Genomic DNA, 22,584 nt, shown 5'->3' with positions numbered 1-22,584 from the left:
TCAAAAAAAAGCCTGAGTTCACATTTTTTTAAACTAGTTTGTCGTGAACTTGGTAAAGTACAAAACACTTTATAGAAGTTTTCATAATATTTTATGCTTGTGAAATATTTGTGAAGGTTATTTCCTAGGCAAAGGGCGTTTGAAGCAGACGATTTTTTTACGCAGCGGAAATGAACAGTTTAGGTTGGCCGGAGTGGGTCACGTGAACGATGTGACGTTTTTTTCACGCTTTTTCCGAACAGTGTGAACAAGCGTGGATGCACGTCGAGCAGCATCCAGGAGGTCGAGAAATCGAATCTCGGAAACTTGTCGGCTATAAAAAGATTCACAACTAGGGTCTACTTTGCGTTGGGCAGATTCTCAAACACGGCAGGCTGCTATGTGTTCAGTTGCAGAAACTGCGTTGAACAAGATAAGCAGCCTTCCAGAATCCCGGAAGGACGAGCAAAACGCAAGTGTCAGAGAATTTGGCTCTACCAGATCCGCCACGACAGCTTTGTTCCTTGGCGTTGAATCCGCCAGTACTCTGCGCACTCCATGCCGCTCGCCGAAGAACTTCCACAAGCGTAACGAAGCTCAGCTGTATAATTACGGTTCGAGCAGCAACAGGAGAGCAAAACTTCGTACTAATTTGTTTTTGATAATAGAGCGTTTGTCGAAGTGCGAACCAGTAGTAAAGAAACACGTACGAAATACAAGCATTCCAGAAATACTTTACCATTTCGAGTGTTTCCAGTCAATCGTACATTACAAAGCCGATTTAGAACACTTATTACCTTCGCGCACACGTAGTTTACTTGATTGAGAATTATATTTGCAACATTTGGCAACCGAGCCGGAGCACCTTGAGCTGAAATGACCGGAGCGGCCGATGAACCAGTGTTGCTGGTTATAACTGCTTCTGAGTGATCGTACTCTAATGCGCCGCGTCCTCTGATGCATGATGTCGCCTCGAAACTTTAAAAATATTATACGTACTTACGTCGCAGAAAACAGCGTACATTATTGTAAAGGGTTCCTTTATTATATCAAAAAGTATAGCTGTTCGGTGCAGCCTCAAAGTATTGAAGAAAAATGAATTTCTCACGTTCCCCATGCGTTTGTAACCGGAGTTGCAACCTCCAAGCGTTCGTCGGTAGTCGCCGAGAGATGGCATTCTAGATTCCGATACTCTGCTCTAATGAGGTATATAGTGCTCTAATGGTCAAATTTGTAAATAATTCGTAAGCTTCTACGGGAGCGCTGCTGCAACCCGCTAAGAGATGGCGCGAGCACACGATGGCACACATTTCTAAAAATGCATTTTTATCAGAGTGTCTGACGAGTGTCGTTTGGCGCCGAGAGCTCGACCTTGATATTCCAATTAGGGATAGTAAAAACGCATATGGATGGCGTTACATGTTGATATTGGTGTGTCGGCGCAGATCTATTTTTTTTTTCGACTTCATTTTATCATGGTATTGCTTTCCATTCAAAAACGGTGCGTCTGAAAAAGGAACTGGCCTAGAAGGGAACTCAAGCGTCCTTCACATTCGAATGTTTTAGTCATCCTGGTATTCAAACTTTATTTGTCTTTTACTGCAACATCAGACACAAATATATCAGGTCCTCCTCACTCTTGAAGAAATTCACCTGGCGCTTGCGGTAAGTGCCACATAAGGAACGAGTTGTTTAGCGGTACAATATTTATTATTCAAGAGTAGCATATTTAAACACGGTTGCTGGGCACATATCATTTGGCGTTGTTTTGTTGAAGCTAAATTAGTACGCCTTCTTATAAAAAAATGTAAGTATAAAAACAATTACAATTTATTGTTGAAGATAAACATGTATGGCGTGATTTACTCCCGAAGACTCTTTAGGAAAACAGTCAACAAATAAAATTACTATTATTTTAAAGGGCATTCGGTGGAATCAGTGATAATATTAAATGTATTTCATTTATTTTTAGCAGCGCAATGCGGTTAACATTTAGATATGTCCGAATCAATATGACATAAGTAACAGCTTCTCAGGCCAAAACATTGATTTTATTTATTTATCGAGCACCTGTTTCGACAGGATGTGGCCTGGTTTGTTCGCAGACCTTGCCAGTAATACAAAATAATCCTTTTCGAAATATCTTCTTTTGGCCACTCGGCCATGGAAAATGTGTTCACAAAATAAACACAATATTCAAAAATAAACATTTTGTGAAAACTTGCATCATGTAGCGCAAACCTACGGTTCAAATCAACTGAACAAATTAGTATCACATAATTTGAATCGTGATTCAACAGTGGAAGCCGCAGGCTAAGCTTCAAACTTTCATACTTTAAACATATATTTAATAATCCTCATAAGTTTTTATGCCTATTTTAGAATAAACTACGTTATACCGGATTCATATTCCTGTGAGTGCGGCGTTTATAGAGAGAGAAAAAAAACTGCTTCAGTTGCCAGTTTGTTGCAGCTCTTACTATTAAAACTTTAAACCAATTGAATACGGACCTTCACACTATGTATCTGATTAATGCAATTATCTTGCAGTTAATCACGCTTGCAGTTTATTGGTAATACTCGAATATGTAATGTCCTAGTTCTCAACTTTAATGGCGCCTCAATTCACCGAATAGACCTGATCAGTATCAGGAAAATATTTTCGTCTTCAGTCAGAAGGAACCTAAAAGCATCAAAATCCTCTCTACACACAAAACGTAGATATTTCGACTAAATTTGAATTGCAGAAACTATGTCGTCAGATAGGCGCATTTGCGATTCTGGGAACTCCATCGCCCTAAACGGCTCACATACAACCATTTCCACGTGTTCATACTTAGCGAGTCAATTTCAAGACAACGTAAAAGGGGTCCAAAAGCTCCATAGTCCACCGTATCGGCAAAGTGACAAGTCGCGAAATCTCCGCGCTTCGTCTACACACTAGGGACAGCGGGCAACATGAACCTTCACTTTCGCAAAGGTGATATTCCTGAGAGGGCTCTTCAGCTAAAAAGAATGGAGAAAAACAACAAAAAGCTATAAAGCCCTTAAAGGGTACTTTCAGCGACGTCTCTGGAGAAAAGCGCAGTCTCCTTGCGTCGATTATATGTTAAATTGTGGAAATGTAAGGACAAAACAAAAATAACTAAGTAAGGGCAAGCGAAGACAACTTCGCATCAAGGCGCAGCCTAAGGAAAGGGTTCGTTTAGGTGAAGAATATGGGTTAGAAAATAGTGGGGAAAAGACGCCGAGATTTTTGCTCGCCTTAGAGAAGCTCAGCCGCGATAAAATATAGAACTTGAACCGGTCTAAATCTTACCTACCGGTGGGTCCGATGGAAGTTTCTAGGACGACGTATTCTGCTTAGATGCCGATGTCAACGGTCGGTTAATTTGAAGCTTGCCCCCTGGTGGCATGACACTCGCTTTTGTTTGTCCGGTGCATCCGCTGCCATCGCTTGGGAGTTTTTCCGCTGGGAGGCGCGGGATCTATGAATCGAGAGGGAGGAGATCGGATTCGTCTATTTACAAAGTGTGTCGGGGACAACTCTATTTGGGCGTAAAAGCAATTGTATAAATAGATAAATGAACGGCGTGCAATGAAAAGATTTACAAGGGCGTCTTAGGTGGCCAATTTATTATACTCGAGTTTTACGAGTTAAGGTTTTAGTTAATATTTCATGCCTAAACGTTCTGGCTTTTTAATATCCAAACCAAACTAAAAGAAAAAAAAATGTTCTGGTTGACGCTGACACTCACAAATGGCAAAGCATAAAACGAAAACGTGAATGCTTCTTTGAGATAAACACTCAAAAGCCGATTCAGTTGATCGGGGCGTATGTGGCACAATCTAGCTATGAGTATTTGAACGTAAACTTTCGAAGGTTTTCCGGGACTTTCCGCGTGGTTACCTGAAGCCTTTCTTTGAAACGTCCATGGTCTTCGAGATATCACCAACTCAACAAAAAAAAAATCGCCACCATAAAAGGAGGCGAAAACAAATACAAACAACCCTTGCAGAACAGGCCGAGCTGGCCTCAAAACGTTGGGTTCACAACTACTTCTTGGTTGGACGTCCTCAGGACTCACTCTGTTGTCTGCTGGAGGCACCTATTTGGAAATGACGCCAAAAACACACGCATTACTGACTATGTTGTCTGCGAACACGTCCGTGTGGACTTCGGCAAGTTTTTTGGTCTCGATTTTTACAGAAAGGAAACCAAGTTTTTAAACTTTGCAAGAAAAAGATTGATCACGTGAACGCATTAATTATAATAGATTCAGCTTTGCTTGTGTAGGCCCCATTTTGTTTCGGTTTTTACAGTGTGAGATGAATTGGTAGGCACCAGATAAAGGAAATTGGTTATGTACATTTAGTTTGCAGAAGCACCAGCTGTACGGCACGGTAAAAAACTAAATAGATATATTTTTTTTTATTTTTACGCTTTTTGTTTTGTTCTGCACGGCGAGAACTATACCTCGTTGAATTATGTTCAATAGTACAGCGAAAGCTCGAGGATTGAGCACGGTGCCTTGTGCCGTTCTGCCTTTCGCGACATTTTGTGCTAATCAATTGCTATTCGATTAAATATTACCGCGCTGCAGTTTCGACTGCTTGTTTTTTTCACTAAAATGACATTGCATTGCTGTTCTTCTGGTAACCGTCTCCATCCGAGAAAGCTAGGGTCGCTCGCCTCAGTTGATGTTTTTCTTAGCGAACACTCAAGACCCATATTTAAGTTTTTTAACCTAGAAATATTAAAGAACTGTCGGTGCACTTTTGGCACTCAAATTAGGAAGATACGATTTTATATTTCGGGTGGTTTCTGACAACACAACTGATGTATATTTGGATACAAGGCGGTTTATTTAACGACCTTTACAATTACATTCATCATTTCGGAAAGATTTCCGAAATATCGTTAATATATACAGCACGAAAACTTGGTAGGATTTTATGTTGTGGGTTTGCGAGTTTGATGTGCAATTTCGAAGTTTGACGATAACCAAACAAGGAAACAATAAATCAATACATTTTTTAAAACTATGTGACTTTCACTGAGCAACAACAAGCCATCAGGGCGGCGGGCTCTAATTTATTATGCTCTTTGATTTTATTTTGAACGCTGAAAACAAAACAAAAATGTCACCCAACGTTGCATATAACGGAGACTTTATAATGCACGTTTGACATCATTTGAGGCACAACAATTTGTATAAAAGAATTATGCACATATTGTAATGAACATAAAAAATACCAAGGGGTGCGAGAAAAATATTTATTCGAAGCTTTGGTTGTAACAATACGTTACTTACTTTTAAAGCGTTTCATCCCCGCGATTTCACAACGCAGCTGCTTCTTAAAGAAAAAGAAAAGTCGCCTTTTTATGAGGAGGATTTAGTTTACATAAAAGTAACATTATATGAGTAAAAAAAATTAAGCATTCAAAATATACTCAGAAGTTTTCAGCATATTGTAGTGCATTCTAATACAGAGGAAATTTGAGGGCCTGCAAGTGCATGGAACACGTATTACGCAAATTCAGGATTCATGTGCCTTGGTAAGAAGCATTAGCCTCGCGCAGCGGTTTGTGAATGATGCATTCAGTGACCTAATATTTTATAACATGGTTCTGTGTTTGTGTTTTAATATGTTGCCCAGAAGCGTGCAATCTATTTTAGAATACGCTGCTAAGCATTTTTAAACCCTAAGAGAACGAGGAGGAACCACACTTCCACCCTATGCTAGATTTGGCTCCTTAAACAAGTATGAAAGTTATCTTGATCGCTCTGATAAATAAAAAGATTTTTAAGAAGGTAATTACATGTTGGTCTAGCAACGTTTGGTAAATAACAGTCATCAACAAATAGTAGAATGGTTTATTTAATTAAGGAAGGTAGATCTTTAATATAGGTTAGAAGGAGTAGGGGGCCGATAATGCTAGCTTAAGAGACATCTGAGGTAACCGGTAATAACCTAGATAAAAAAATTGTTTACCGCGACAAACTGCTCTCTGTTGGTTAGGAATGATGTTACCCATCTAACGAATGATGAGTTCATCTGGAGGACAGAGTGTTTCAGGAGTAGGAGGCGGTGCGGAACGGTATCTGATGTATTTGCGAAGTCTTTGAATATAACGGTAGAGAGTACTGAGGTATTACTGTTAAAATGAAGGTTTTTGACGAAATCGAATAGTTGACTGGTACAAAAGTATATTTTTAAAAAACAAACGATTTGGGAAATTTGAATTTACATTCGTCCATGTACTAGATGATATGAATATGAAGAACATGGCCTATGAGCTTATAGGGCAGATGATCATCGGAATATAACGGTACATGGACCTTATTTGACACGATTTAGAAATGAAAATTATATTGTTCTTATATGTTCTTATATAGTTGTCATATAATTATTAAGTGCCTCTTATATTTTCTTATATAAATTGTATTATTCATGAGTTTAATGGACACATAAATTTATCAAACAAATTTGATTTTTCAATAAGGCACTGCAACGTGCATACTGTTCTCTAGCATGCAGAGTTTGGTTCTAATTACCCACATTTTATTCTAACCGGGGGCGAGCACGAGGAAACAGGAACAGCGTGCTGCACCAGGCTGGGGCCAGGCAGGAACGATGGAGCCGTTCTGGCTGGTCTGGCCCATGGCGATCCCCGGAGCGTTCGGTCAGCGAAGTACGGATCAGGACCGGCGGAAACGGCGAGCCCTGTTCATGCTGGCCTAGACCATGACGATTCCACAGTGGTTCCACAGCGAGATCGGAGTGGTTCCACAGTGAGATGTGATAGCCCGGAAGAGCTTGCCTATGCTGCGCTGGCGAGGGAAGGCCGAACTGCGGGCATGGACACGGACTCCGACTACGAGCTGTGAACGACGGGTGATAGCCAGGGTCGGCGGGTCCATAGTGCCCGCTCTCGAAGCCGGACAACTGGGAAGTACAGTAAACCGATTTGCTCTCTTCTCGTTGTTTTTTGCCATTCACTGGGAGACGAGCGAAGCACATCTCGAGCGGGCGGCGATTCTTATAGAGTGACACCACAAGTGGTAACGACAAATCAAACTCGTGTCCAAATGACAACTCTAGAATATGCTTGCCGGCTGGCTTTGCTGGGTAACAAAGACTTTCGAACTGATAGCCGCCCGGAAATTGTTCTTTTGTAAAGCTATATATTCAGGCTCGTATCGTTCGCTGAAGATTAAGCTACAAGTGTCTCAGCAGATCTAATAATGCGAAATCCCCGAATTGCAACGCAGCAAACACAAAAAGAAACGAAGAAATATCCTTAACTTCCTCGTGACTTGCTTCCATGGATGTTCGTTATCCATCTTTCAAGCTCTAAGGAGCTGGCGGGCCGAAGGAAGTAATTACCGCCGCAAATTCAGCTTTCTAGAGCAGAAAAACAAACAAAAAATAATGTTCTCGAATCTATGTTTAACTATGCCACAAATACTCTGCACGCAATCGATGAGACGATGACATCTTCCTCCTAGCGGCCGTTTGCCCAGTGGACACAGACGCCGCCGACAATTCCCACCACTTCCAGCGACACAAAATTTTGGCATTCGCGTCTTTTTTTAACTTTTTAAGGCACAGTGCATCTCCCGGATACATTCAATATAATAACAGTTTTTTGGGACCCAAAGCAATACTCAGGCGAAATGTTCAACGTATTTCAGGAGATACATGTCTAGTTTCGTTTTCGTGGTCTCGAATTGTCGCCGCCAGGGGTTCTCCAGGTAGTCCGTCGGCTCCAATGTGCATGGCGGCGCACAGAATGCGTCCTTCTCGTCCACGCCGTGCTACGCACTTCGACCTGCTGTTTGAAAGGCAAGCAGTACCTTGCTATGAAATATGTTAATTTTGCATTTTTAAAGGTTATAAATTCCATAGCGCAGACGTATTTTACCCTGAAACGTATGTAAGTCGGGAAAAAGGTACATAGTAGGTATGCGTAACATGTGAGAGAGGAGTCGCATAGTAGCTCTGTGATTTCAGTGGTGTTCCCTTCCTTGCTTAGATTTGGCAGTTTTAAGATGATAAGTGCTTAGCCAGGTAAATAGATTGGGTGATAGTGTAGGGGCGGGCGGGCGTTCACTCTGAATTGGACAGACCTATGCACGAGGAATCAGCTGTAATTGTCGGGAAAAAGCTACATCCCTATGTTGACCTTTTTACTAATAGAACTTGACGCGGTGCTCTTTTATTTCAGATTTTGCTATCCTCTGCTGCCCGACGGAAACTACATTGGGATGTCTCTACCAGACACGGAGTCGGCAATTTCCCTGTGGGGTTTTAATTCCGGAAAGTGGAACAGTGTCCGATGTGGGATCTAGTGATAGTGAAGTGAGTGACGGTGCCGATTGGGCCTTGCTAACGAAGGGCCTAACAACAGAACTTCCAAGCGATAACGGAAGTGCAAGCGGAATGGCCGCCTGTCCAGTTCCGTCAACACCAAGAAAAAAAGCAAAAGTCACCGCCGAAAGTTTTCGACTGTCGAAAGGAAGACCGGCTTTTTGTGGAGCCTGCGGTATCCGTGTTTACGGCTTGTGATGACGTCAAAAGCCCACTGAAATATTTTCAAGTTTTCATTGATGACAAGCTACTGACGGTAATTGGCGACGAGACAAACCTCTATTCTATGCGTCAGGCTGGGGCGTATGGGTACACTTTTGTTACACTGTGTCAGCATCTTGCGCAAAGTGCATATTATTCCAACTGAATAGTTGCATCGCCCCTTCAATTAAGCACTTTATAAAATCAAATGTGGTGTTCGAGCTCAGTACATATTATTTAATTTTATAAGAAATTTCATTCAACACCAGACATATATCCCTAATGTAGGCTCACCACAGGCACCCTTGTGTGTATATCAGGCCAGTTTAGTGTGTCGTGGTGTGCACATTAGGTTTGTATGGTGGGGCAGAGTGAGCACATCATGCCATTCGAGTGTGCTGTAGTGTGCACATCAGACCTGCCTAGTGTGTTTTGGTGTGCACATCAGACAACACTATGATGGTGTGATGGACACACCAAGAAGCCTAACGTGTTCTGGTGGGCACACCATAACACGATAGGCTGGTTTGTTGTGTGCAACAGAACATATCAGGCAGGTCTCATGTTCACACCAGAAAACACTAGGGCACACACCAAATCGGTCTGGTGGATTTTTCAATAGGGGACACTATCCCGGCCAGTGCGATCAGATGATGTTTGGATTTCAGGGCGATTAAAAGACTTACGTTTTGCAGCGTGTCAGCCATTTGGTACACTAGTTTTGAAGCGCGGACAAAGCGATACAACTGAGTCACTGTCGTAATTGTGAACGTATACTTGTGTATCGAGATGTAGTTTTTGTTGTAATTTAGTTTCTACCTCGTCTTGCGTTCTGTGAATTTTTTTGCCCGGCTATCGTGCTTAATGTTGTAGACGTTCCCCAGAAAAGTAACGAAAGGTCGTCCCTCGTTCCTTGATTTTTTGAACGCATTCCCGTTACAAGTTTCAAATTTGAAAAAGGAACTCGTTCCCGGTAGAGTAAAAGAAAAAGATGGAACGTATCGCTACATATATGCGGCATTTTTAATTTGCTGATTAGCATATTTAAATAAATCGATTAATGTTTTATTCATTCCATCAAATGGGAATAAACGAATTTGAATGTCGTGATGGAAGGGCATCAGGAGACGAAAACAAACAGAAGCTGGGTTTTATTTGTTGATATATTCACTTGCATATATCTCAGCTGTTAACCATATTTATTTTTATGGTGGACGATTCAGACGAGCCAAATGTACTGGTATCCCACATTCCACGAGCATTTTACAACAACATCACACGTTTCAATCTAACAAAGTGGCTTATTCCAAATTAACAACAGCTGCTTCTTGATGTTGCTGTCCCCAAGGCGCGCAAGAGAAGAAAAGGGTAGGGCTTTTGGATAGTCAGTTTTGAGAACTACCAGTCTTTCTTGTGGAGGTTGGATTCGTTGTTCAGTTTGAACGTGGGGGACAAGGGGAGAAGAAATAAAGTTTAATTTTTTTTGTATCCTCTAGTTGACCAACGTACAGGATACCAGGGTGTGTTGGATGTCTGGTAGCCTGCCACTTTGTTGCACCTGTAGGTCTCTTTGCGGAAGTTCAGTGATGGCAATAGTTGTTCTTAGATTTCTGGGTGTATGAGGATTGGTAGAAGCAAAGAAAAGGGCAGAGTTTAAAACGTCCCTCTTTCTGTGTGTTTTCCTTCAACTTATCTTTGCTTTTTATACCGCAGTCTCGGCCGCTGAAAAAAGAATCGATGTCCACTAACTCTCTTTCACCCGACTGTTACCATAAACCCTAAAATAAACGCTAAACAATGACCTTACTGGACGAAGAAAAAAAGGAACGCCGTTCTGTTTTCCGTTTCAGTGAAAATGAAACGGCGTCGTTTCTTCGTTCTACCTAAAAATAATGCGTTTCAGGAACGCCGCTTCCTGGTACGCTGTTCGGTACAGCACTGATCGTACTTTATCAAAGAGATCTTCGAAAATGATTTCTCGGACTACGGGATATGTCCAAGGGCACGTGAGATTTAGGGAAGACAATGTGCTTAAAACTCGAAATTTTGAATGAGCAGCAAGGTTCAAAGTAGAATGTTCTAGGACAATAAATTTTAGAAGTTAGTTTGTTCGGGACAAAGGTTCTGCGCAATAAGCGCTAGGGCTCCCGTTTCTTTCGAGCTCTATCTACTCAGCTGATGACTCCGGTTGTTGTTCCTCCTTTTCAGCTAATAGCTTTTTTAAGATTTGTTATACTTAAATTACCTAGATTAGGGGCTGTATTTCTGTATTTCACTGACTATAGCCCTCCTTTTTTGTTCAGAGGCCTCTGCGAAAAGGGAGTCGTTATGACTTGTATTGTGAATACGTACTTTAGCGTCTCAGACTGCCACGCATGCCAGACATGCGAAAGCGAGACCACGAACAAACTTAAAAAAAGAAAAAAAAAGAACCTTTTGAACGCCGTCTAAGCACAGGTCAAGGCTAAAGGCTGGTTCACACATTTGCAACGGTTGCGTTCGCATGCAACCGAAACGACTGTAACGACAAAGTCACCGGGACAAGTGTTCGCCGTACACAGCATGGCAAGTGATGCAAGAGGTAGCTTCGTGAAGCCATCCATGAGTCACGGTTTTTACGGTGTTTTGGTCGTTACGGTCGTTTCGGTTGCATGCGAACGCAACCGTTGCAAATGTGTGAAACAGCCTTAAGACAAAAAAGGCCATTTCATACATGCAGTGGAACGCTTCAAGCATAGCGCTGACCTCGCGCTAATCGAGTACTGAGGAGAGCGTTCACCATCTTCGTATCACACCGTCAAATCTGTTGCTCGTGGCAGACGATAAGTCGCTGACGACACGTGAGCAGCGCTACATCAGCGCTTCGCTACCTGTGAGAGCCGGTCTTAGCCAAGAGACGCGGTTTCACGCGTTTCAAAGAAAGGAAGTGAGAAAAGAAAGCCTCAGGACGCCAGAAATTGTAACGTAACCACGCACGGATGGGAGAAGCGTACACTAGCGGTGTGGACATAAATCTGGCATAATCGGTTTTCTAGCGGCGTTTAATCTAGCTCATTTCGGACGGGGAAATATTTACCCGTTCTCTAGTACTACACAGAAGGCTAAAAGAAAGCAACGGTGCCATAACTAGTGCGAGGCCCAGTCAAGTGAGCTCGTACTACCCCAAATGAGGGCCCCACAATTTGTTTAGAGCTAGAGCGGAGGAGGCCTATGCGGAAAGGAAGTTCGTCTGCCTTTTGCACAGTGGTTGCGATGATAACAGAATTCCGAGCTCTAATTGGCTGATTTAAAATGGTAGACCTCAAGCAATCTAGAAGTGAGGTCTACCCACTGTCATTTCAATCAAAGCCAATCAGATCTTGGTGTCGTTCTGATGTCACAGGAAGTCCTGCGCAAGAAGCAGAAGACTTTCTCCGCATTGTCCGCACACGGTGCAAAGTGCACAAAAACAAACTTGGGGTAAAAAATAAAAAAAAAAGATCATTGGATAGTCCACACGCGGTGCATAGGTTGAGCTTAGTGCCTATTCCGAACGTAAAAAGTATCACACACGGTACACTCTGACAAATGCAAGCCGTACTAGCTCACAACAGATATTTATCATACATAAATCAACATTAATATACTCCAGGATTTATGAAATTTCCTTCGTCTTGTCACAGTGAACGATCCAAAAAAAAATCATTGTATAATCTGTAGATACTCCGCATCAGGTAAAATTTCAACTTATAAACATGTGTAGTCTGCGGAATATACTCGTGCAAATACGGTGCTTATATTTATAAGCGAATTAATAATGAAGGTGGTGACGTATAGTATTTTTAGAAGAGTGGTAATAGCCGTTCTGTTGTGACGTTCTGCAAGGATCCCCTAGAAAATATTTGTTTATTACTTTGCTGTTTGATAAAAATTCAGTCACGTAGAGCCCTCCTTTATACTGATAATGCCTGCCCAATGGTTGGCTTCCCCATGCTTCGTCGTCGTTGCGCCTGTTTCACATATTTGCTACTAGAGGCGCCAAAACCCCATACAACAATGCAGACGACGCTTCTCCGCTGCCCGCTGCTACAGTCCACTGTGACGCCATTTGTGAATTGAATACATTCGGAACCCGTGCTACATAGCTAGCGCAAAGCACCGTCAGTATAGTTTTCATATATAAAAGAAGTCTTAACCTTTCCTTTAGCTTTCACTTCTTGGTTTCCTTTCTATGCTGAAATGTTACCAGACCTCTGGTGCTTGTCATAGCGACAACAGTAATAGTCAATCTAAATTAAAAAGAAGACAGACAGGCTGGCGAACGTTCACGACGTTGCAACAGCAACCACTTAGCGTTTTTATTGCTTCTGGAGCAGAGCCGCAAAACATACGGCCTGCGGACCGCATGCGGCAGTCAAGGGATTTTTCTCAGGACCGCGAACGAGCTTTCGCTGATCGAAATCCGGCGCACCGGTCGGCAACGCTCTGACCGGTGACCTTAAAATACATTTTCAATCTTTTTTTTTAAGCTCACAGTTTTTTTTTTAATGTTTTTGACCGGTTTCTTCTGGTCTGCATTGTTTTTCACGGATGCAGTTCTAGAGCTTTAACGATTTCCTAGATAGTGGCTTGTTGAAGATCTTCTTGAGGTCATGCTTGTCAGTCACGGATGCAGAGTAGTTTGTGAAAATTGGCCTGAAATACTTAGTACACAGAATTTGCAGGAAATCTTTGTAACGATTGACATCTTTATCTGCCTTTGCGCATTTCAGAGCCCCATGGTGCAGAAGTGTATCTAACGCAGTCTCAACAGCTGCATGCAAAGGCTTTTTAAGCATAATTCGTTTTTTCAGTAAAACCTCTACGGAGTTCTTCAGCGCACTACTAGCTTCTCCGATGGATAGTATAGTCCTCCCCTGTCCTGGTGCCGGATGAGGGAATCACTGTGAGCCGTAGAAGCATGTTTAATGACCAGTAGGAAGCAGTCACTGCAGTTGACATGTTCCTTCACCACCCGTGCCAAATATCCACCTACTACTAGATGACGCCACACGCACACCGCGTGGCGTCACGGTGTGTGTGCCAGGAGCCGCAGACAGCCTCGTGCTATTGAGCTATGCCGGCTATGGCTAAGAGCTCTAGAGCTCTGCGAGTCGAACGACGACAGAAAGAAGTTACTCGTGTCACAAAAACATTACGTGATAACGTGACCTATTTGAACACGTAAGGTCACGTTACCGCGTAACCTAACATGGAAAACTTGCGTTATCACATAGCTTAATGTGATAACGTAGTTCACGCTAGCTACAGTGAACTGTAGTAGCAGACAGCGGAAAAGCGTCGTCTGCTTTTCTGTATGGGGTTTTGGCGCCCCTAGTAGCAAATATCTGAAGTAGGCGCGACGACGACAAAGAAACCATTGGGCAGGCATACGCATAAAGTTAAAGAAAATTAACTTTGCCACTAAACATACTATTGTCTGAGAAAGTAACGTAGAATTATGAATTGCAATACTTGAAAACTGCTATTTTATATCAGCTTTTCAGCAGATCCTGAACTCTAATCAGCGCGGAGCGTCCAAGGTCACCATGGGAGTACACGGGCGAACCGGCAACGAGAAATACGCAGCAGACAAAAAAGGGAGCGGACGAGCGGCTTGCGTGTACCTTGATTATAATGCAATTAAATGCAACGGTGTAAGCGAGCTGGACGAGAATGACGAAAATAATCCCTGGAGAAGGGGAACAAGAGGGACAAAGGACAAACACAAAGCTGTGTTTGTGTTTGGAGATTTGTTTGAAGTGTTTAGGAGCTGTGTTTGGAGATTTGTGTTTGTCCTTTGTACCTCTTGTACCCCTTCTCCAGGGATTATTTTCGGCATTCGTGTACCTCCATCATTTTTTTTTTTTACAGCGGAGCTGTTAAGGGCTAGGTTCCCGAGGATCGTGTTCGGTACCAAACAAATATCGACACAAAACTCTGGACAGTTACTGCCATCTATGAGCGCCGTGCCAACCAGAAAACCGGCTTGCCGGCCTCGCTCATGAAAGGCGGCAACCTTTCCACCCTTTCCACTCTGGTTCCCACCAGAGTGGAAAGGCTGAATTTCTCTAGGCGTCGTCCTAGACGTCGTCCTTAAGGTCGTCCTAGAATTCGTGTTTGAGGTCATCCCAGACGTCGCCCTTGAGGTTGTCCGAGAGGTCGTCCTCAATTTTGTCCTTGAAACCATCTTTGAGGTCGTCCTAAAGGTCGTCCTTGAGGTCGTCCTAGACGTCGTCCCTGAGGTTGACCTAAAAGTCGTCCTCTAGGCATCGTCCTTGAGGTCGTCGAAAAAGTTGTCCTTGAGGTCATCCTACCATAGTACAGCTTCACTGGTCCCCCTTTTCCAGCAGAGTGAAAAGGCTGAAAGTTTTTTTTCTGATATCGTCATCCTTTTCTCTGAAGCTTTTAAAGGGAAAAAGAAATGGAAAAAAAGTTTTTAAAGGCATATTCTTAACACGTATATTTTTATATAAGCGTCGCAGATTGTTTTTTTACAACATTTTCACGTAAAAAAATGTTTGCGCAGTAGTTACAGTGTCAGACACTGTAGGTGGATGTAACCCGCCCTAGACTCTGCCCTGGAATGTTGTCAACGACGTTTCGTTTCTCGACTCTCATTGGTTAGAGAGATAGTTGACATGTGGATTGTTTATTGTAAAATTGTTTCTCAGTGCCGTAATAGTATTTTGAAGCGACAGGTTTAAGGAGTTCATGTCACGGAAAATCTGGCGTCACTGTCAGTGGCGTAGGAGGGAAAAACTCTGATTGGACGGTACGGTCATGACGTCACAGTGGGTTGATGTGGGGGAACTAAGGATGACAAAACAATGCACTTGAAAACAGTGAGTTGGACTGAGCAAATGATGAGGAAGACGACGCAGTAAACGTCGTGAAGATGTGAATAACAAGAAGACAAAAACCGCAATGCGAGAGCTAGAATCATTAAATGACCTTCGCTTAGAGTATCGATCGGCACTCCGTTCCTTGACATTGTTGTGGGCCCCGACATTGTGGTGCTTGTGCAGAACCGACGCAACTGCCGATCGTTATCATACAAAACAGCGACTTCCTCAGCATTAGATTTGGTGTTAGGGAGCTCATTAAATATTGATCTACTTTGTCGCGAACAGTTTAAACATTTATGGAGGACGTAAAAAGTTTACTGAGATTTCAGATAAAGCTTCAGATAACTGGCAACCATGATTTTAAGCCACAATATGGCTGATTGTTGTTACTCTGAAGCGTAGCTTATTTAGTGGCACTAGAAAGAGCTAGAGATGGATATAACGAAAAATTAAAACGACGACGTAATGACGAAAAGAGGACACAGGCTCGTGGTACGTGAGAGGGCGGGCACGACACGGAACCCGGCTCGACAGCGCTCGTCCCGGCAGCCAAAGAAGAGCCCAGACGGACGAGTCCAGGCCCGTGGGGTTGTAACCAAGCTTGCTGGGAAACATCCGCTTGTGTCAAGGAAGCCTGCTAAGCATTTCCGGGAAAGGACTAGTTTCATGCCAACAGCGAAGTACAACACCGTGCCGTAAGCTGATTCGCCGGAATGAACTTTGTGTATATATCTACAGTTTTATTTCTTACTTATTTTTCTTACCACTGTAAATAATATCTTCCTTCTTATATTCACCACTCTGGAATTCCGAGTCCCTTTATCCCTTACACTGTGGGGTCCGCGACAGGACTCTCTTTTTTTAACATCTTATAGAAAGCAGAATTCTAGACGTTGGGGTAAGAACGATTACACTATCAATCCCGACAAATTGCTATCAGTCGGGAGAGAGCTCGGGTATGCGGGAAGGAACACCACGATTGGGTCGAAAAAAAAATAGTCAGTCAGAGAGAAGAACGGGCCACGATGAGAGAAGATGCCAGAGAGACAGCTAAGGAGGTGCAAGAGATGGCTGATAGAGAAGCTCACAGATTCCAACAAGAACAGGGAGGGCTGCAGCTACATCTGCAGTTGAGAGGAAACAACAGTTCAGCTCGAGATGAAAATCGGCAGGATAATAGCAGTAGAAAAAACCCAGGGAGGCAAACATGTTATCGCAGTCCTCAGAAATCAATCCCACCCTTTAATAAGAAAAGGGGCCGCCTAGATGCCTACATCCGACGTTACAAACGAGTGTTCGAGCTCTCAGGAATGGCCCCAAGAAAAGTGGGCGATGTCGTTAAATCTGTTACTCACCGGTGAGGCCTTAACGATTCATTGCAGGATAACACCTGAAGATTCGTAGGAGCTTTTTAAGCTTCAGGAAAATAATTTGACCAATGATCGCATTCAGGAGGAGTTCTGCTGGCCTGGAATAGCAATGAACTGTGAACATCAAACGATTTGTGAAGTCGTGAAGCAGTAATTACACGATTATTGAGGAAAGTTCTCGAAGTTGTGTCAAAAGTACATCACTATTTCGACGAAGTCCTAACCTCAACTGACACTCCGGAGGAGCACATGAGGAGAATGAGTTCATTCTTGACTAAAGTGAGGGAAGCTGGACTCACCGTCAAACCAAAGAAAACGGAATTCAAGTTCACTAGAATGACTTTTCTTGGCCAAAACGTTGGACAGGGGACTTTCCAGCCCCTAACAGAGACGCTAGATAAAATTCAAGTCGCAAGAAGACCAGAATCTAAAAGAGAAGTCCGATCCTTTCTAGGGCTAACCGGTTATTACCAGGAATTCATTCCCAATCACGCCGACACAAAGGTCCCACTGTTGAAGCTGAGAGGGAAAAGAGCTGCGAACAAGGTTATCTGGTAGGAAAAACAAGAGAGAGCGTTCGAGCAACTGCACAAACTCCCTCTCCAATAAACCAACTCCCAAACCTCCAGATCTGTCGAAGGAGTATAGTTTAAGAACAGACTCGTGGCAAAGGTGTCTGGGCGCCATCCTAACGCAAGAGCACGAATGGGTTTTACATCTGGTCGCGAGTGCAACCCGGAAGTTACTACCACGAGTAGTCACCTCTTCCACCATTGAGCGTGGATGCCTAGCCCTCCTGTGGGCAGTGCAGAAATTTTACACATTTTATTTGGCAAACGCTTCACTGTTCAGAGAGACCACCAGCCGCTTGAATACATTCACTCTGCGAGGTATCTGGATACTCGCGTATTGAGGTGGGGTTTATTACTCGCAGAGTACGATTTTAAAGTGGCGTACATAAATGGCTTCCACAACGTTGGAGCTGACTATTTAGGTCTTATGTAATGCACCCATGGCAGTTACGGGTTTTTGGAAAGTAATAGTTTACCTACGCATGAAACACGCTTCGTGTTTGTAGTTTTTGTTGGTACCAATTGTTTGCTTTTAATTACACAGGTCTTATTCACTAGTTTGCTGTAAAATTTTGGTAAACAATTGTCTTGAGACGGGGGTAATTGTGATTATTTGGGGGAACCAAGGATGTTAAAAACGATGCACGTAAAACTGTGAGTTGGACTGAGCAAAGGATGAGGAAGAAGACGCAGAAAACGAAGACTGCAAAGCAGAGCAAGAGATGGATATAACGAAAAAGGAAAATGACGACGTGATGAGGGGAATAGGACGCAGGCTCGTGATGCGTGCGAGAAGGGCAGGCACGACACGGAATCCGGGTCGACAGCGGTGGTCTCGACAGCTAAGGAAGAGCCCGGAGTGACGCGTCCAGGCCCATGGGGATATTAACCAAGCTTGCTGGGAAACCTCCGCCAGTGCCAAGAGAGCCTGCCAAGCATTTCTGGGAAAGGACTAACTCCATGCCAGCGATGACGTGCAACACCATGCCGTAAGCGGATTCGCCGAATTGAACTTTGTGTACATATCTCCACCGCTTTATTTATGACTTATCTCTTTCACGTCTGTAATAATACCTTCTTTCTTCTATTCACCGGCCTGGGATTCCGAGTCCATTTATTTTTTTTTTCTTCACACACAGCCACATACATGATATCGCGTGTGAATTACAATCGACACACAACGCTCACGTGAAATGGGACGTCACGTGTTGAATGAAAGTGAATAAAATAAATATATAATGCGAACTAAAGGTCGCCGCATGTCTCATTGAATTGCACTTTATAAATTAATTTATGTGCCTTACAAAATAAATCGGCTTCGAACGAACGGGGGTTTATATTTATAGCTATTATATTCCACTAATAAAGGCGAAGCTTAAGCGTCATCCTGTAATATTTATTGATAATATATTTATGTTTGTGCAGCAAATGATCCAGATGGAGTCATTAGTGTTTTCAAAAGTATGGCAAGATTGCCTTTTCAGTTGGTGTGAAACAATAACAAACATCGCTCCCTGTGTCTGCGGCGTGCTCAACGAGCCCAGCTCGTCAGGCTCGTCTATTTGTATGAGTGCGAGTGGTTTTTGTTCACTGAGGTGTTCAAAGGAAGACATCCTCGACCGACGTAGATTGCAACAAACAACTGTCGGAAGTACTCGCCTTCGGAAGTGTTGTGCGGATACTTGTTTTCTTAAAGCGACTGGCCTAGGTCTAGCGCCCCACGTCAACTATATTGCTCGATCTGGCTTGAATCGTATGTTTGCGCATGTTGATGCTGAATAAAAATGTAACTTTCTGTAAAAGTCGGCCCCGCTACCTTGTGAATTGTGAAACCGTCGTGATTGAAAATATGTTTTCAATACCGAGCCGATATTTACACAGGTAAGCACTTGTGAGCCGTTTGGCAGGAAGCGATGGTGCGATAGGAACGCATCAAATTTCTCAAGTATGCTCCCATCGTTTCACTTCGAAAGTCAAGTAGCTAAATATTTACAGTTCACCTGGCATTCCAAAGTAAATATTTTTAGGTCACGTTTTAATTGTGAATCAGAGCGCTGACTCACCTTAGTCCCGAATTCCGCGCGAAAAAAATAACAAGAACAGAAAAGCTGGAATGACTGCATACTGTAAACGACTTAATTTTCGCGGGCTCAAAATTTCGCGAATCGGGCCAAAGCTCAAAATTCGAAATTATTCGCGGGTTCTAATTTTCGCGAAACAAGTGTAGCTTCCGTAGCGTTCACATATTGTCCGGATTGTTCCCGGGACGTATTTTTTGTGAATTGTAGGCGATTCGCGAAATTCGCAAAAAATAGGTCCTCGCGAAAATTTAGTCGTTTACAGTATTTATTTAGTTGGTTCTTTTTACTCCTCATGATCACTTTTTACCCCAAATCTACACACGCTGACAGACGCATATATTAGACCGTGGCTCTTGCATGAGGAAATGCTTGAACAGCGCTTTTATGGTCGCGTCTTGGGAGCGTTGCTGAAGATTTGGAGGGACGAAGGCGAAAACGGACTCCGACGGGGAGCTTCCGTGTCCGCGTGTCACGACCATTACAGACGAAGACAGACGCTGTTGGAATAACAGACGATGCTGGAGGCTGCCGCGCGCCTTCTCCAACGAATGACGAGTTGTGCCAGATGCCAGGCTAGACGCACCGGATGTCGCGAAAGGGACACAGTAGTCTTGTTAGCGTGTTCACCCGACCAGCCAAGATAATCGTACAGCGTATATCGTTATGACGTCGGACCGACGGTACCAACATTCAGGAGCGGCTTGATAGCCCAGGTGTACAACGTTTTTTTTTTTTTTTTTTTTTTTTTGTTTTTTTTTATTGCTAATGCACGTATGACTTAGTGAAAATGAAGTAATCGTTTTTTTTTTGTGGCCTGATTGCAAATACCAGAGTTTTTTTCTCTATATTGTGATACGTACTTTAAGTGTTTATTATGGTATATCGCACCGTAATCAAGCCTCTCGTAAAAGTTGGGGTTGTCACTTCGACATCAGGGCGCTGCACGTTGAGCTGAAGTTTTGGTGTATAGTATATGTAACAAAAGGTATAATTGTTACAAAGCTTTTTTTTTTTAGGGGCGAAGCTCCTTAGGGTCTAGCCTTGTCCGTCCGGCGTCCGTGCTCACATTGATTGCCATCCCATCTGTCTTCAAAAGAAAAAATATTTGCGCAGTCGACAGGATTCGAACCTGTGCGGGGAGACCCCAATGGATTTCTAGTCCATCGCCTTAACCACTCGACTACGACTGCGGGACGAGTAGGGGGCTCTGAGATGTGGTAGTAACTCAAGAGCTGGGGTTTCTGTCATGGATGAAACGTTGTATGTAGCCGCTCAACGTCTATACAGGAGAAGGCGCTGCGGTCAAATGCGTATATAATCGCGTTAAACTTTGCAGGCATTGGCTCAACGTTTATAGACGAGAGGGCGCAGCGGTCAAATGCTGAAATGCGTATGATGTGACTCAATTTTATAGATATGACAATTTAATCGTGGAGACGTCAGTGAGCATTGTAGTCATTCTAACCCGTGTCTCCTCGTGATGATCATTGTCCCGAGGGCTCGAGGAAGACGTTTTCTTCTTCTTCCGCAGCCACCACAGATACTCCCCTCGGTAGAAACGAAGTTATATGCTAGACACATACATTGCAACTAAATATTTTGGCACTGGACACTGCCATAAGGAATATGTACAATTATTTACACCGCTAGAAAAATTGTTAAGTGTTAATCCCAATGCACATGCAAGTTGCGTTTCACCGAATGCGATGGTTGTAACCGACTTGCTGGTTTGTTTCTGTTAAAGTATTGTTTGTAGCTGCATTCGTCTGTATAAGCAGGTTTCAATCTATCAGTAGAGATGGTTTCATGGCGGTCGCCCATGTCAATGGTGAAGAACTTCGACTTTTGGTTGAGGACCTTGAAAGGACCTTGGTATGGCTGTTCAAGTGGCTTCTTTGTTCTATCGATGCGAACAAAAACATGAGTGCAGGTGTCAAGGTCGGGGCTGATGAAGGAAGGGCTGTTCTTAATCTCTCGTGGTGCACATGTGCGAAGTTGTCTGAAATGTTGTCTGAGACTGTGAGCATAGTTTGTAAAATGCTGGGCACACGTGGGCACATCATGTGACGTGTTGTGAAGAAATTCGCCAGGTAGACGTAGCGTAGTGCCGTAGACAAGCTCAGCAGTAGAGACCCCAATGTCCACTTTGAGCGTGGAACGAATTCCTTGTAGAGCAATGGGTAGCGCTTCAGTCCAGGGGATGAAGCTGTGAGCACGCAGTGATGATTTTAGTTGGCGGTGAAATCGTTCAACTATTCCATTTGCGGCAGGATGGTACGCCGTTGTGCGAAGGCGTTTGATGCCAAGGAGTCGCATCAGTTCAGCAAAAAGGTGCGACTCGAGCTGTCGTCCGCGGTCCGTAGTGACTATTGATGGTACTCCAAAACGGGCAATCCACCCTGTGACGAAAGCTTGGGCAACTGTTGCAGCTGTCATGTCGGGAATCGGGACTGCCTCGGGCCAGCGTGTAAAACGATCCACACATGTTAAGAGGTATGTGAAGCCGTTGGAATGAGGTAATGGACCGACCAAATCTAGATGAACATGCTCAAAACGTCCCGTAACTTGTGGAAATTTCGCGAATGGCGTTATGGTATGACGATGAACCTTTGATTTTTGACAAGTTGTACATGATCTTGACCACGTTCGGATATCTGTATTCATCTTTGGCCAGACAAAACGGGTGCTGATAAGTTTCTGCGTAGCTCGTATTCAGGAATGGGACAGTCCGGGTAGGGCATCGAAGATTTTCTTGCGGAATGCGGGTGGAATATAGGGTCGTGCTGTTCCCGTTGAAAAATCACACAGGAGTGAAATATCTGTGTACGGTATGTTTGTTTTCTTTAGGTGCGGAGATGTACCTTGTTACCCAGTGTCCTGGAGTTGGTGTTTTGCAATAGCCGGAAAATCAATCTGTTCGACGCCCGGTAGCTTCAAAGCAGCAATCTCCACTCGTGATAACGCATCAGCAACCACGTCGTGCTTCCCTTTGATGTGCCGGATGTCGGCCGTGAATTCACTGATGAATGCCAACTGCCTTTGTTCTCTAGGTGTATAAGCATTGCCGTTCGATGTTATGGCAAATGTCAGTGGTTTGTGATCCGTGAGGATAAAAAATGTGCGACCTTCAACGAAATAA

This window comes from Ixodes scapularis, unplaced genomic scaffold (genome assembly GCF_016920785.2).
Source record: "Ixodes scapularis isolate PalLabHiFi unplaced genomic scaffold, ASM1692078v2 PGA_scaffold7__128_contigs__length_106722199, whole genome shotgun sequence".
Taxonomy (NCBI): domain Eukaryota; kingdom Metazoa; phylum Arthropoda; class Arachnida; order Ixodida; family Ixodidae; genus Ixodes; species Ixodes scapularis.
The sequence above is the reverse complement of the archived record's forward strand: the minus strand, read 5'-3'. Positions refer to the sequence as shown.